The sequence below is a fragment of the Anser brachyrhynchus genome (assembly GCF_964034855.1).
Source record: "Anser brachyrhynchus genome assembly, chromosome: Z".
In the NCBI taxonomy this organism is placed as follows: domain Eukaryota; kingdom Metazoa; phylum Chordata; class Aves; order Anseriformes; family Anatidae; genus Anser; species Anser brachyrhynchus.
In genome coordinates this window covers 72,977,124-72,993,670 of record NC_137697.1, presented here as the reverse complement: position 1 = coordinate 72,993,670, position 16,547 = coordinate 72,977,124, and the positions used below count along the sequence as shown (strand labels likewise).

The window sequence follows — 16,547 nt, the reverse complement described above, 5'->3', positions numbered from 1 at the left end:
CTGCACTTTAGAGAAAAAAAAAAAAAAAAAAGGAAAGGAAAGGAAAGGAAAAAAAGAAAAAGAACAGCAGACAGCTCTCAAAGTCAGCTTATATGGTTAGTAAACAGGAACAGAATTACAGCGCAGCACAGTTCAATGGAGTTTTGTGGCTGTCATCAGTCGGCCAGTCCTTCATCCAGAGCTGAAATTTGCAGTTTTAGAAAATTTACTGCATTTGGAAATTTGGATTTCTAATTACAATTAGCTTTAATATTCAGGTCAATAGATTAAAAAAAGCTGAAATAAAACAAAGTACTTTATCTTTCCACATGGAACACTTAGATAACTGGCACGCAGTGGTGTTGGGTACCTGCATTCCCTGCTCTCAAAGCAGAGCAATTTGGCAGGAATTCCATTGCTGGTGGCCTTCTTGCAGCTAGTCCCTGACAAAGGAAGCAAAAAAATGGTTTCATACTGCCCCACAGACCTCAGTGTATTAGATTTTTGTTTTCAACTTTAGGAGTGGGAAGAAGAAAAAATGGAAAAGCACCTCATCTGTTTGTCCTTCCCTCCTTGCATCCCTCTCATAAGATCTGCTTACCAAAGCATCCCAAAGGTCTGTAAATATAAAAATTCTGCAGATATGACAGGTCTATTTCTTTTTATTAGATACTGAACGAACACAGCAAGCCTTTTCCCTGTGAGTCTGTGAGCCAAAGCACATACAAGAATCCCAGTAAACTTCTATCTGCATCCATAGGAATCCAGACACCATTAAAACAGCCAGCCTAAAGGGGCTGACTAAGCTCATGTTTTTCTGGATCTGGCCACAACTTTCGCATCTCAGTGAAACAAACACACAAGAAGGATGGGTAATGTATGAAAAAGCTTGCAGAAGAACAGCATCAGCTCCAGGTCAAACTCTCATTTTATGCCCCCTCTCTCCTCTTCCCCCTTTTTCTTAGCTGAAGAGAGATGAAAGAGGAGTAATCAAGTGCACTAAAAGCGCTTAACTAGCAGAGATGGAGAAGGAACATTTGCTGAAGCTATAGCAGGAAGCAACAACACAAGGTCATTGTATCCCAAACCTGTCCGGACAAAGGCAGCTCTGTCAGTCTATTTACTTTTCCCAGTTTGTCTTGCTTTGTGCCTTTGATAAACTGTCAGAATTAGTTCCTCCAAGGAATGTATTCCCCAAAAAACATTCTTTGCCAGCCTCACATATGGTACAGCTTCATGCACTTCAGAAGCCTACAGTTCTCGCAAGAACTGTTCATGTTTTCCATAATATTTTTTAATACTTTTTGCATTATTTCTCCAGCTGTGCTGTGCACAGACTGAGCAGCATTACCAATTTTGCCCTGTAACTTTTAGCTACTGCTGCAGCCTTGTGGGTTAAGCCACAGAAATTTTAAAAAATAAAGATCAGTAACCTGAATGCCAAATACAGTATCAGTGTGTGCAAAAACAGATAACACCACCAACATTATCTAGGCACTGAAACAAAGATCAGTTCAGTTCGTTTGGCTCTAAAGAAGCATACGCCAAGCCGAATGCTCGAGTTTCCCAGTTCCAGAGGCATTTTTTAAAAGCTGATCAGGCTGAACTACCTCCCAGAAACTAAAACTACCAGCAAGTTCATAGAGTATCTACTTAATAAAATAACATTTTTGAAAGCTCTTGAAACAGCCAGATCTTTTCTATTTCCAAAACAACCTGGAAGAGCAATTGCAGAACAAATCCTTACAGAGAGACTCTTGGGCTATACTGGAGAAAGCTGAAAGCACAGAAAGTGACAGTTGTGGAGTAAGGGTGTCATTTAGGGTCTTGTGCAACACTACTCTTCTTTAAACTCACTTATTAAATTATTAGCTTATTTTGCAATAATTTATCTGCGTAATCAGCTTATAGCAAGGACTAGAATACAAGAACTGTTAATACCAGGGTGACTAAGCTGTCCACTTGCAAAAGCCAAGGAGAGAAACAGGATAAAATGCATGTCTGATGGCAGGAAACGCTCCACGCTGAGAGTACAGAATGGCCTTTTTTTCAAGAGTGATGCGTGCTCAGCAGCTGCCACTGACCTCATTACACTCACTCTGCTGAAATTCAAACTTCCTATTCTGGTACTTTCTTAGGAAAGGAAAGGCAGAGATTTTTAAACTTGCAAGTCATGGATGGTTTGACATCCTCCTTCCACTGACAATCAAGGAGAGTTGGATGCCCAACACATCTTGTGCTCGCTAAAACCTCATTCCTAGCAAACCACCTTCTGGCAAGCAGCTTTCACTTTACCTGCCCATTTTCACTCACCACCTGCTCTGAGTTTCGTCAACAACAGTTTAAGAGGAGAGATCACCTCTAGCAAACCTGAAACAGATTAGTGATAAAATTGCTTCTCCGCCTACCAAACTATTTTTTAGCACATTATTCTGGTCAATTCACTAGGTGACCTGTCTCAATGGGAAGGCACGGAGACCTGAGTAAATGAAGATGAAAGCTTTTTTCTCCATAGACAATCATGTTACATTTTTAATTCACTAAGGAGCTCATCTAACTCCTCTAACAAAAATATAGATTGCTGACAGCGCTGTCTGTGGATTATCAGCGAGTACAAATTCAAACATAATCCGTATTTGAGAATTTGTCCACAGAACTTGTCCACAGCTGTATACAAGTATTGTCTGCCTGTCATCAGCGTTTTTGAGCACTTGGTGTTGTATTATTAAGCTTTCATTAACCTAAAGTAACAATGCAAATGTTTGTGTCAAGGACAGTTCAAAACTAGTGGTTTCAGTGGGACATTGAGTGGGTGCCAATTTTTCACCACGCATCAGCCTGAAATATCATATTCTTGTATCCTGTTCATGATGTCACTGAAACTGTCCCAGTTTACATCGAGAGTTCACCCTACATTTTCAAACTCTGCCATAAAAACACTTCCCTTAGAAAGGAGTTGCATGGCCTTCAAGTCAGCAGTGGCTTGCTGAGAATGTGACGGTGCTCAGAAGTGCAATCTCCAAAGACACTCTGGATTTCTGGAGGACAGCTACACACAGGACATGTTCTCACTTCACACTGTCACTGGACTTTTGCAAGTCTTTCAGGGAGCCATAGGATGCAGTTGCTTCCTATTTTCCTTTGTTGCTATCTACTTGAATGGATGCCATAGGCTATATTACAAATCAGTATGAAATTAGACTGTTGTTGCTGACTTTTGGGTTGACTTTAAGATTTTGCTAACTGTCTCTTATGAAATTATGAAATTGCCTTTTGACAAAAGTTCTGATGGTTCGTGGAATCACAGAGAGAGACCAGTAATTACTCCTGTGTTATGCTTTCACTTTGGAGAACAAAATTCCTTTTCATTTCTCAATCAAAAAAAAACTTCATGCCATATACAGGAAACACAGATGAAAATTTGCTTAAATCCAAAAAAAAAGAAGAATCTACCTCTTTAGCAAAGCCATGGAGGTTACCTAAGAATGGCAAACTTACAGTTTTGGTCCCATCTTTTCACAGACAGCAGTATCTCCCAAGAAAACAATCACTGGGAAATGCGTAATTAGAAATTGTAATTTCACTCTGCATTGATCAAAATCTAGTAGTTTATTCAATCTCAGTGTTGGTATGCTATTGTCCAACGTGAGAATTGCATTCTCAAATAACAGAGGATTCAGTCCTTCAGAATTAATATTTTTATGCTCACCATCTTTCTGACTAAAAATCTCAGAAAAGCATACATATAATGGCACTGTGTGACTGCAAAAAGAAGAAGCTAGAGGGACAATGAAAGCATTCTATGGGGTAAACTGCAGTGGCTCAGTAAGCTCAGTATGCACCTGACCAATGTGTATACAAATATACCATCAAAAGGTTAAAAGCAGGCCCACCTCCAAATGATTTTTACAACTAAGATGAGCCTGGGTCCATACATTTAAGGAACAGTATTTATTTCAGACTCGATAAGTATGTATATTCATCCATTTAATCACACTACATCACTCATATGTTTGTTACAGAACTGATTTTTTCCCTAATCCAAGTGAACCCCTTTCTATAGGTCACTCTCCTGCAGTTAACACTTTGTTAACTACATATATTTTCCAACCTATGAGCTGTATGTAATTTTTTTTTAATTGCTAGAACAGTAAATAGATGCACATGAAATCTTCAGACACTTTGTAGTTAGGGCTAAAAAGGTGCTGTATCATCTGCACAGTAGTTCTGCAGTTTAACAAAAGCATCACTTCTGAATAGTTGTATATTGTACTAGAATACAAGGTTACAATAAAATTAGTCTAAGATATCCTTGGTGAACTCAAAGGGTAAATATAATTCATTTTCAATATTTTCTGAATGTAAAGAGAGAATTGTAGAATGCAAAAGTGTTAATTCTTTCAAAAATGTTGATTCATTCAAAAAGTGAATGCTTCTGTGTTGATTAATAACTCTAGGGACCACATGTCATGCATGCAAAATTTATTACTTTGTTCTCTGTATTTCAGAGGTAGGTATACAAAATACCTGAAACACTACAGCAATCATCAGACTGGGTTTTGGAGATTATGTTAAAGACAACTCTTTTAATAGGAAATGGAATATAAACAAATAAAAAAAAAAAAAACACAACAAAAACACATGATAGATTTCATTGATCTAACCCACTCTGAGTGTATAACTCATCAAGGTGTTTACGAACATTTAGATGCCTTGTTTGAACAGCAATCCGTGTCTTTCAGTAAACTGAATTTTAAATTCTTGCATTTGCTTCAGGGAATAGCAGTGGGTGTGCTCAGCTGTCTAGAGGCATGAGGGAGAAAAGATAAGAAACATTAATATGAAAAGCAAGAAAAAGTGTCTGTTTCAAAGTGAGTAGTGTTAATTAAAAGGTTATGAGCCAACAACAAAATGCATAAATATTCCAGTGATGGTGTTCACCACTTAAAAAGAAATTTAATTCAGAATTTAAAACAGTTTTAGCAGACATATTTTCTAACAGACACTTGCTTTTTCAGTTTAAAAAGTATTTTTTCCATTTTTCTGAATGCAGCCAATACACAATTTACTTAAGACCATCTTTACTAGTAAAAATCATACTATTTTGATTAATGATCAATTGCCAATCAATGACAACAACCAACAAATTATACCTGAAAGAGACAGAATACACTCAATTTGTTCTGAATTAGGCTCAAGCCTACAGTAATAGCAGCAGACTACTAAAACAGATATGCCCACCAATGTGCCATGGTGACATAAATGCAAGGCTGAGGGGATTAGATGAGTGAGTCTACCAGGCACTGGCTTGTGAAGCAATTAATATTTGCTCTATGGATTCATAAAGGGTCCAGGAGGTTTTGTGCCTACTGGGCATCACCTACCCACAGTTTAAGAAGAGGTATTCCTCTGGTTTATCAGATCTGTACAGTGTTAAGTAAGGGAAACTTCTGTCCCACTACAACTGGTTTTGGGAAATGCCTAATGCATGGGATGAAAAGAAAAAATAACATATATATATATACATATAAATATATATAGCTTCTGAGCCTGGGTATAAGAGTAAAGGGATGCCATGAAAATTGTGCTCCAACTTCTCTGGCACAGGACAGCCATGTATTGCACATCCTAGATTTGTTGTGCACCAAAAATGTTTCTCTAGTTAGATGGATGGAGGATTTGACCAGCCTAAGTGAATGACACAGATGGGCTTTTTTTCTATTTCCCTAGAATTGCCACTACCTCCTTACAACAAAAAAACATCAGTTGACCTGGTAAGCAGGAAAGTAGATAAGCCATAATTCTCCTATCAGAGAAAACAGAGCAACCTGCCCTCAGTAAAGGCATACTGGAGTTCTCTGTAGGACAGTTAATAGGATAGCCAGCTACAAGGAAATACAAGGGAGCAAGGGAAATACAAGGAATTCTCCTGGGAGAAAGAGGCTGGACAGGTCTTTCCTACTGCCTAGCATCAGAAAAAACTTGGGACTTTGGAAGCCTTCTGGAAGGCAAAGTCCAGCGTGGTAGAATACTCACAGCCATCTCTCTAACAGAAGGTGTGACAAGCTGGTGGGCCTAAAAAACGTGGTCAGGTCCAACCTGACCTTTGGGAAAGGAAGAGGAAATCGTCAGGACTTACACCCCTAGTCTCCTAGGAGTTTGCTTAATGCAGTCTCTAAACAAACCAATATTTTTTGTGTCCCTTAACTATATCCATGCACTGCTTACGCTTAATTATGTTTTCTTCATAAGTGCTTTCTAATAAAATTGAAGCCTGCTGCTTAAGCCCTTGTCACACATCTGTGCCAGCCTTGTGATGTCAGTTCAGTTATAATTAATCACTAGAGAGCTTTATGATCTGTCAGTCATCATTTATCTAGGCATTCCTTGTCAAATAACTTATGTATTACATTTTTTTTTTGTTGTATACTTGCCTGATATTAAAGCCCTGTGCCACTTCAGTAAGTTTGTAAATACTGAAAACAGGAGCAAAATACTTCTGAAATCAAGTGGTGTCATAAAAAAAATAGTACCTTCAAAGCTGGTCCTATCTATGCATTTTTATACAAGCTTCATATACAGATCAAATATGGAACTGTTATTGCATATCTTAATGTGGATTGTGCCTTGAGTTCCCTTTGGAGTTAAAATAAATGTTATTATAATTTACCAGCAAGCCTGGTTACTGGCAGGAGAACTCATTTTAATGAAAGATAAAGAAGAGTGAGGAAATAAAAGTCACACTATAATGAAAATAATATAAAATAAGTAATGAGGATGCAACAGTCTAAGTATAGATTTTCCTCTTTCTCAGGAAAAAAAAAAAAAAAGACAAATCTAGGGAGATGTTTTGCTCAAACATTTATAATAAAACTTGCACTTGTCAATTATATCACAGTAATATCCCGTCTTGCACAGTTTTCTTTCCTATCTAAAAATTAATTTTACATACTCTACAATGGGCTTTTGCAAAATAATAATAAAAAAATACCTTCTCTCAGACTTATGAATTCTTCTCTGCCAGCAGACCCATGAGAATACAATTGAAGAACTGATATTTTAGTAACATCTGTAAGAGCTTATTAAATACCAGGGACCTTGATTATGTTGGGTCACTCTGATGATTTTATTTAATTTCTTCTATACCACAGGGTCCAAATATGACGAGAATCAGGCTTCCAAGACTACACATCCTGAGATCAAAGATTACTAACCCTCTTGAACATACATGTCTTTCAGAAGTCTTTAGTTCTTTTCAGAAGTCTTTAGTTCAAATATGACAAATATAAGCATGATTCAATACATTTGATTCATTAATCTACATTATTTTTGGATTTATTTTTTTAATCTCTAGATGATACTAGAGATACCAAGAGCCACTTAACAACTGAAATAGCTATTTGATACACATTTTCTAGGAATGTCCAACTTCACAAGCATCTGAAATCACTAAGAAGCTCCATATATAGACTTAAATTTCTTTGGGAACTTACTATTAGCTACATGTGTGAAGTGGCCTTGCAGAGAATCCTCATTTAATCTAGAATTATCAGGTAAGCTCCACGACTCTATCAACAGAAACTTCTAGAGAAGCTCAAAACCTCTGATGAAGTCAAATCAAATTAGTTATATGCTCAATATCACATCACACAGTGTCCCCTTTTTCTCAGTAGTCTAGGTGAGAACAGTGGCCTAGCAGAGGTTCAAGATTCCTGACTCTCTACAGCCTAAGATGCTGCAATACGTCTTTTTTTTTTTCCCAGGAAACAGTCCAAATCCAGCAGACTTCAAACATTCAGATGGAAGATCCCAACTTTTTTATTGGTTCCGCCACCAAGGGATGATGTGGCCCCTAATGAAGAGAGTGCTGAATCTATACTAGATGAATCAGATTGCTCTTCACAGTTATTCCAAGGTACCTAGTATGTTGATTAAACTCATCAGAAGTTTAGGCCGATACATTTGTCAGACAGAACGTACCTTATTTAGGGCCAGACCTAAAATTAAGGTGAGGTAACTGCCTCAGTTTGACACCATTAATGGGGCAGAGTGGATTCCAAACGCTACTCGAGATGCTATTGACATGGTTATGATTTGCCTCAAGAAAATAAATCCAGCTGTGGATTTTCATTTTGTGTTTTCTCTAGTAGATCTAAATGCTTAGTTGAAACAACTCAGTAAAAAAAAAAAAATGTTTTCTCTTTCTTCTGTGTTTCTTCATATATATTAAGGCAGGCACATTTTGTTCTAGCAGACAATAGAGACTGTGTTAGAGGAGACAACGTACTTTTGTAAGAACACACAATTGAAGAATAATATTTGGAGATGTCAGATGATGGCAAGTTAACCCCCACTCAGGTGCACCTTTATGCAGACAGTGTTAGGCTCCAGTTCATTTTCTGAATTCCACATCAAATTGACTAAGCCTAACAACTGGAAAGTTTTCAAGATGAAAAGCACTTGTCAACATGACTCAGCCAAGGAACATATTTAAAAACAGAGAACTCAATTATACTTGGAATGTCTGTGCCCTACTAAGGACAGCAATTTCAGGTGGGACAGAAATTTTAACGATAATGATTTGGAAGTCCAAAGACTCAGCTTTTCAAATGCTAAGGTAACAGTATTTAAATAAATTACAGCTGAGTGTACTAAAACTAAATGTCATACTAGATTGCTACGAAAGACAGGAACGTCCAGCAAAGAAGCAAAGACATGAAACAAAAATGTGAAGAGCCAGCTTAGATTCAGAAAGATGCAAGTAATTTGAAAGGCTTGCATAGAATATTCAAACTTAAATAGCGAACAAAATTTAACTGTCCACAAAAATCAATACTGAATTTCACTATTATAAATGTACCTCAAATTAGCATTTTTTTTCACCCACATATTTCTCTGTTGAATAGAAATATGTACTTAGGTTGGTATATCATGAAGTTTAAAAAGTCTTTGGTAAATTACTTTCAAGCCCTGTGTAGCTCAACTTCATCCTTAAAGGAAAGTTGTTACTGATTTTTAACTTAGGCTAACTTCCAAGGTGTTTGAAAAGCACTTTCAGCATACTCAAAAGTCTAATTTTGAAGTCTTTTTTATATTGCTACCTGTAAAAATTCTGACCAGCCAAATACTAGCACCAGAAGATGTACCTGCCAGTGAAACAAATAGCATTGTATTCATTACAACCTCTCTATAAATGAGCTGGTATTCCAAAGAGATCTCAGCTACAGAAAGGTTAAAACTAATGAAGAAACAAAATTGTATCTTTTTAGCTTGGCAAAAGGAGAACATGTAAGGACACAGGACTCATTGCAGAACTGGGAGTGGTAAGCAAACCATGAAAAAGAGGAGTGCCTGGCTAACACTGTCTTATGGTAACATGAAACACTAACTTTTTTGTAAATCTAGCCTAAGAAACATTGTAACAGCATCAGAATCATCTCAACCAAGCAAATCACTTCATTACAGACACTGAATTTAGTATTGTGGTCGCTGGCAACATCCTGTACCAAGTCAGGCTGAATAAATAGTCTAACAAATATTCCCACTTCTGCCCTAAGACATGATGTCTGAGGTGGTATTGCTTAGAGCAGAAATGGTGTAGATGCATATCCGGCATGCAGATATACACCTCTCAAGTGTTACGCCGGATAGGAGAAACCAAGAAGACAAATAGAAGGCTGAAAGGTCTGACACAAAAGAATTATTAAAGTGTTACAAGTTTTAGGCAGCACTGAATGTTCCTCCCAATCATGACAGTAACCCCAGCTCTTATAATTTTTGTTATTGGCTTGAGATATGCCTCATTTTTTCCCAGGACTCACACTATGTACATAAATGCTTCTAGTTTCCTCACCCTCCTACTGCCAAACAGCTATATCCCTTACCTCCCCAGAGCTATGCTCTCAGCAACCACCCAACTAAAGGTGCTAAGCTTGAGAATTGGACAACACAATGTGGTGGGCACACTGTGTGTTCCACTAACCACTCAACACCATTCACGAATGGGCAAACAGGACATTTTACCTTGTGGTTGGGCTTGTTGGCCTAACCAACCACTGCTGTTCCCAGCTTTGGGAAGTACAACATGTATACTGATGGTATGCTGCACAAACTTGATATATGCTGTAGCAAGGATATTTTGCTCCCTTCTGCTCCTCTTCCCTCTTGCTTCCCTCTCATGCCATTAGCACTGGTGGCAGAGAAACTGGTCTGGGAGTTCTCCTTATACTTGTTCCGGGATTGCTCTGACTAGCATTGATAAAAAGTTGGTGCTTTTGGCACTTTTTGTAACTTTGAATCTGGAGCTCATGAAGTATTTTGAATCCTTTAAAAAATGTCAACAGGAAACTCATCATATCATGACAGTATCTTCTGTTTGTTTTTTCAAATATGTTTTGACTTTAACTGAAATAGGTATTCAGGTGCTTGCAGGTGCAGGATTTTGCCAACACAAGTGAATAATCCAAGTGACTGTTTTTCCCATTGAACGTCTTCAGGTATTCCCATAGCTAAACAGTTACATAACTAAACAGGACTCTTTACATACTAAAGGTTTCTTTCTTAATTGCTTGTCAATGATACAGAACCCAAGCAGAAAAATCCTTCTATATGTATGATTGACAGCAAATCAAATAAAAGTATTATTAGTAGAAATATTTTATTATTTAATGGTGTGCTTTACCCTAAAGACCTGAGGAGTTTCTTTATAAAATACTTTTTTTTTTTTTTCAGGACACTTCAATAAAAATATAATTTTATCCACGTAATTTAATAGTTATCAAGGGAGCAAGTCCAGACAGACAAAAGCAGTAATAGTCTGGCTGATTCACATCACCACTAGAAACTAAGTGACATGATTTATCATCACTTTACTTCAGTTTTACACTTGTGTAACTTCAAGGCTTAGGGAGTTGCACTGGAACAATGAAGTGATGAATCAAGCACCATATTCCACTCAGAGCAAAAAATAACCGTTATGAAAATATTCCAAAATGTTGCTTAGGAATCTGGGGAATGGAGTGGGGAAGGTCCAACTGTAAATTAGGGATTGGTAACTGTTTTCCTCCTTTGTCAAATAATAAATCAGAACTGGATAATTTTAATTAGCACATGGTTAATTTCTCAATATAGAAAGAAAAACGATGCATTCTATGTTTTTGCAAAGTTCAGTGCAGCCCTCTCTGTGAAACAGATAACAAAACCTAGAATTATTTCAAAGTTTACATTTACCACCTTTTCAGCAATCTTTGCACAAATTATTTTCCCAGTTTAAAAATCTTTACCCTGCCTTTTTTGGAGAAACACAATATAAGAGGTATTATTTTTAAATTTAACAGAAGTCTCTCTTACCTTGATGTCAAATTCTCTTTCTCATACCTACACTAGTCACATAAAAAATATTTATTTCTACAGTCCTAAATAATTGTCAGTTTTCAAAGAAGAAGCACATTAGAATTCTCATCTATTTCTAGAACGCAATTGCCTTCATTAAACGATAGAATTTTCATGCACATCGCCCTTTCCCACAGTTTTAATTATTATTACAGCAATCATTCTGAACATACAGAATCAAATATTAATGTCACTGGTTAGACTGTTGTCAGATTTTAATTTATCTTAGTACTTGATATTTTTTGAATCATCGAGATAATTTCAAAAATAGCCTTTTATTTTAGCTCAGTTTTGCTATTTAACATACATTTCAACATATCTTTTACTCATCTTTTTGGAATACTGAACATTTTCTTTCAGTTTTATCCCGAGTCTGTATTCATGCTTACAATAGTTGCTATACAGTTAACAATATGAAGAAAGCATAAGCTTATAATAAATTTCGTAAGTATTTTTTGCTTTTCATAATACTGTTCATATGTACAAGCTGGAATGATGCAACAACTACATGAAAATTATTATGAATAGCTTGACAGCTGAATAAAGTAAGGGATTTACTTAAGTGCTATTAAGTAATCAAGAGAGTCTTCCAGTGGTATTCTATGTAAACAAGGACTGTATTAATATAATTCTGTACATCTGCAGCTTTAAATAAGCTATTGTTTTTGTTTACTTTCAAGGTAATTGAAAGGGTAGTAAATTTTTTTGGTAATATAGACATAATTTATAATTTGTCCAACTCTCTCTTACTCTACAAGTTTTTAGACTGATACATAAGAATGTGCTATCTACCTTCTCACAGATGGCAGAACTCATCAAAAAGATACTGATTAATGTCACGTTGAATCTTGATGCAAGTTGACTGAAACAGATGAGTCCTCTCAACGGACCATGAAAGTGCATTTGCTCATACCATATGTATTAGTCACAGTGTATAAATTTATGAGTATTTATCCATACGGACCAGATTTGGGAATGTTCTAAATATTATTGAAAATCCATTGCCATGGGTTTTCGGTGCTTAATGCACTACTTTGGGGAAACACATATATGTGAGCAATAAAAAAGCAAATGCACAAATAATAAATGCCCCTCGCTATGTTCCCTCTCATCTATTTGCTCAAGAATATGCCTGGTGTCAACTCTCACCCTTTTCTATACTACTCTCCAGACCTTTTCTTGCTCCTTCTCCAAGTCTTTTTGAAAGATCATCCTGTTCTGTAACAGAGAAGATACAGGATTAAAACAAAACTCATCAGAAGTCCTTTTAACTTGGAGTCCTTTTCCCTTTGGTTTTTCTATATTTTTGCACTAGATTTCAAGCATTCTGGAAAAGAAAATATCTTGATATCTGCATCTTATTCAGATTCAACTGCATCCCTGGGAACTATGAAACTGTAATTGTAATGAACCTGATGTAAAACACATAACAGGAGATGGACAGAAAAGTCACAGACAATGTTACAGAGTCTACTTGATATTAAACATAATATATTGGAGGTCTAGCAGGTCACTTAAGCTTCCAATACAGTATTTCTTTCTGGCTGGATGTAGGTCTTCACAGTCAAGAATAATCAGTGAAATTAAGCAGGCGAGAACAAGTAGGACATAGCCCTCACAGTTTGAGGAGCGAATTTGCTATGGGACAGGTAAATTGCATGGATTTAGTTACATGCGTTTTATACGCAGGAGTAATCACTTTTGCAGAAGGACACTGAAAAGTGTTGCCACTACTAAACAGCAGCTTTGTAGCCACGCTTTGCTGAGGTTAGTTTTCCAGGGAGCAAAGAGAGGAAGAAAGTATAATTCATGATTCATAAAAGGTAAGTACAGAGAACGGACAAACAGAAATACAATTAAAAAGATTAATAGCTTCGTGCTCTGAATCCCATTTTTGAAAAGTTAGCACAAACTGAGCAGAAGCTGAGCAATCGCCTCAGTGGAACAGGAGTGTTTGCAAGTATTTTTGAAATCATTTTCCAAATCCCATATTTTAAACTATTTTCTTGTATGGGACTATCTCCAGAATGTTTTCTGGAGTCCATAATGAGTTAAAAGACCATTGGTCTTCACAGACAATTATGTTATATGGAATACTCTAATTTAATCCATTATAGAAGACATAGTTCATGATCAATTTAATGAACAATAAAACAGATACTTGAAGCAGCTTTATCTCTTTAATACAGCCAAGTTTCCATCTCATATTCTTCTGCACTGTCTATTTTTTATTTCAGGACTGAGCTGGCAAGCGTGGTTGCTTAGGTTTTCCATCAGCCTAGTCCTAATCTCCTGCCAGTGCATACATTCAAAATCATAGTCATCTACACTACCTGTTTCTTGCTAATAAAAGTGAAGTGAAAGAATTTTGCCTGAAGAGCTGTTTTGGGAAATGGAGGTTTAATCGATACCATTATCAAAAGCCTTTTACAGAAAAGTTCATAAAAACAGTGTACATTTGCTGCTGTATACAAATCACAAGGAGGTATAGAGGCTTTTAAATATTATATATTTATTATATATATAGACACGTAAATATTGCCTTCTTTGTTTTATTCAATACAAAGTCCTTTCTTTCTTCTCACCCTTCCACCCAAAAGACCAAAAACACTGTAGGCAGCTCTACATTAAAATCCAGGGAATATTCCAGTACTGTCAGTTAGCTCAGCCACACAGTCTTTCCTGTTTCTTGCCTTAATTTACCCCTGAAAAGCAATTTTTTGGCCTCCCACATTAAAATACCCAGCAGGGTATCCCATTAAAATATTAAAAAATATATTTTAAAAATTAAAATATTAAATTACCCCCAGCAGAGATCATAATGTTTAACAAAACTAATCTGTCATGCTATAAATTAAAATATACCAACCAAAAAACTACCTAAAAGAGGCTTAAAATATAAAATTTAGTTCAAGCATTGTTCCAATATAAAAGCTTTGTTAGAAAATCACCAAATATTTACTAGAAAGGTAGTGGAAAAACATACTTTTTCCATTTTTTAATCCATCATTTTACAATCTCAGAGCTACCAGTTTTATTAAAATACATTATAGATTAATCATTTGAGATATATATCTCACCAGATCTGTCACTGCAATAAAATCGTGCTCTAAAGAACGTGCCCTGATAAAACACAGGGTACAATCCTGTCTGTCCTACAGAGTAATAACTTATCCATCATCAGTCAATTATTAGACTATTACTAGACACAAAATTTGGTGAGATGTGCTACAAACTAGAGAGCTGAGTGGCTTTGCTCGGGAGAAATTGCAGCCTCAGAGGTCAGCAGATAATGCTCGTTTTTCTCTGCCTCGGGCTTTCAGCCTTCATATTTTGCCTTCTTTCCCTCGAGAGTAGGGAGAAATGGTGATGTGGATAACAATTCCTTGTGCTTTCCATGGAAATAAATCATCCCTTCCCACATGGATTGTGGAAGCCTTTCTAATTATCTACCACTCAAATAAAACAGAGAATAAAATAAAGATAAAATAAAATAAAATAAAGATAAAATAAATAAAATAAAGTAAAATAAAGTAAAATAAAGTAAAATAAAATAAAGTAAAGTAAAATAAAATAAAATAAAATAAAATAAAATAAACAGAAAGCAAAGGCAACTGTACTGTGGTGTATTTCTGCCTTACATATTCCAGCTGATTATGGAATTACTTTAGCTGTTTTGCTACTGCTTTTTTTTTTTCCACAGATGTTACTGTGCATTTAATCAAAGAATTCTATTCTTTTTCCTCTCACTGTACTCTATTTTTGTACAGCTACAAGTCATACAGCACAGGTAATGAACACGGCTGTTCTTTCTGCTCCAATGTCACGCAAGATTAAATATTTCAGAAAACTCAAGATTAGTATCACTTATCAAAGCTCCCATCAGGCCACATAGAGTTACAGTACAACCTTTAACAGGCATGCAGGTTAGTCAAAACAGTCTGTCTGGTATGCTGCTGCTGCTGCCAATGCCATGGCACTACAGGAAAGAAATATACCATCTTAATGAAATGATTCCTGGTCATCTTAAATAAGGGAATACTAAACATGAATGAAACACAGAAAGGACTTAATTCAGCTACTGGAAAATAAATTAATTTAATTGTCACATTTGATTCTCAAATGAACCTGCTTGTCCGCTTCTAAGGTACTTCCTAACCTGTGTTCCAGCCTGAATGATTAAATTATCAAAAGCTTCCTGAACACTGCGTTTCATAAATTTATGACGGTAGCAATGACCTTACACTGTGGTACACAGACACTCCAAGGACTCACATGTGCATACCTGTGATCAGAGCGCTCTGTCTCACCACACAAAGCTCTACAAGTTCTTTCCAATTGCATCAAATAAATGCATTCAGTGTATAAAAAAGTGGCATGTCAACGTGTGCTCCCAGGAAGATCCTTCTTTAAAGAAGGTAGCTGTGGTGTAAACTTTATAATCCTCCCTGGACCATGGAAGGCTATGGTATCATTTTCACTGGGATCCAAACTTCACTTGGTTAAACCTTTACTGGAAAGAACTACTTCACGTGTGAGACAGTAACACTGTTGTCTATGTGCAACCCTCTGAGAAACCCTGAAGGGTTTTGCTACCTGCATCCTAGGTGGTGGCCGACCATGTTTTGAGTAAACTGCGTGTTAGAACATCAAAAATGTGACCCACAAGCAATAAATCAAACCAATGCAGAGAGAGGATCCCATGGGGATTCCTGGCACAGCACAAGCTCTGAGTGCTTTTAAAGGGGTGAGAGGTTATCAACAGAAGGCCAAATCTAGCTTCTTTCGGTGCTGTAATATAAAGCCGAGAGCTTTCTTTTCAAATAAATAGTATGTACCTATGAAGACGGTAAAAATCTTTCAAAAGCACAGAAAGGGATGAGTACGAAAAGAAAAAAAAATGTGTTTATCATTAACAGGTACAAACTAGGCAGCTGATCCTACACACAATTACATGCGTGACTAACTTTAATAGACCCTCAAGTCAAGCACCAACACTGAACGTGAGGACCGTGACAATCTTATTTAAAAACTCAAAACAGAAACGACATTCTCTCATTGGCCCCTCCTGACGGAGCAGCTGATGGCAATGTAGGTGGCACAAACGCCCCATCAGCAGCATCCTGTCCTTGCTCTGAAGCCACCTCTACTTCCTTGACATGCACTTTGCAGCCAAG

General features: G+C 36.6%; 1 protein-coding gene and 1 long non-coding RNA gene across 6 annotated transcripts in view; one reads left to right on the top strand and one right to left on the bottom strand.

Moving 5' to 3' along the window:
- XRCC4 (X-ray repair cross complementing 4) overlaps positions 1-16,547 on the bottom strand; it is a 188,870-nt gene that overhangs the window by 46,043 nt on the left and 126,280 nt on the right. The window lies entirely within an intron of this gene.
- Positions 1-16,547, top strand: part of LOC308185665 — a 65,150-nt gene that overhangs the window by 26,754 nt on the left and 21,849 nt on the right. The window contains exon 1 of the long non-coding RNA XR_013943538.1: positions 1-16,547. This exon is cut by the window's left edge and continues 26,754 nt beyond it. This is a non-coding gene — a long non-coding RNA (uncharacterized lncRNA).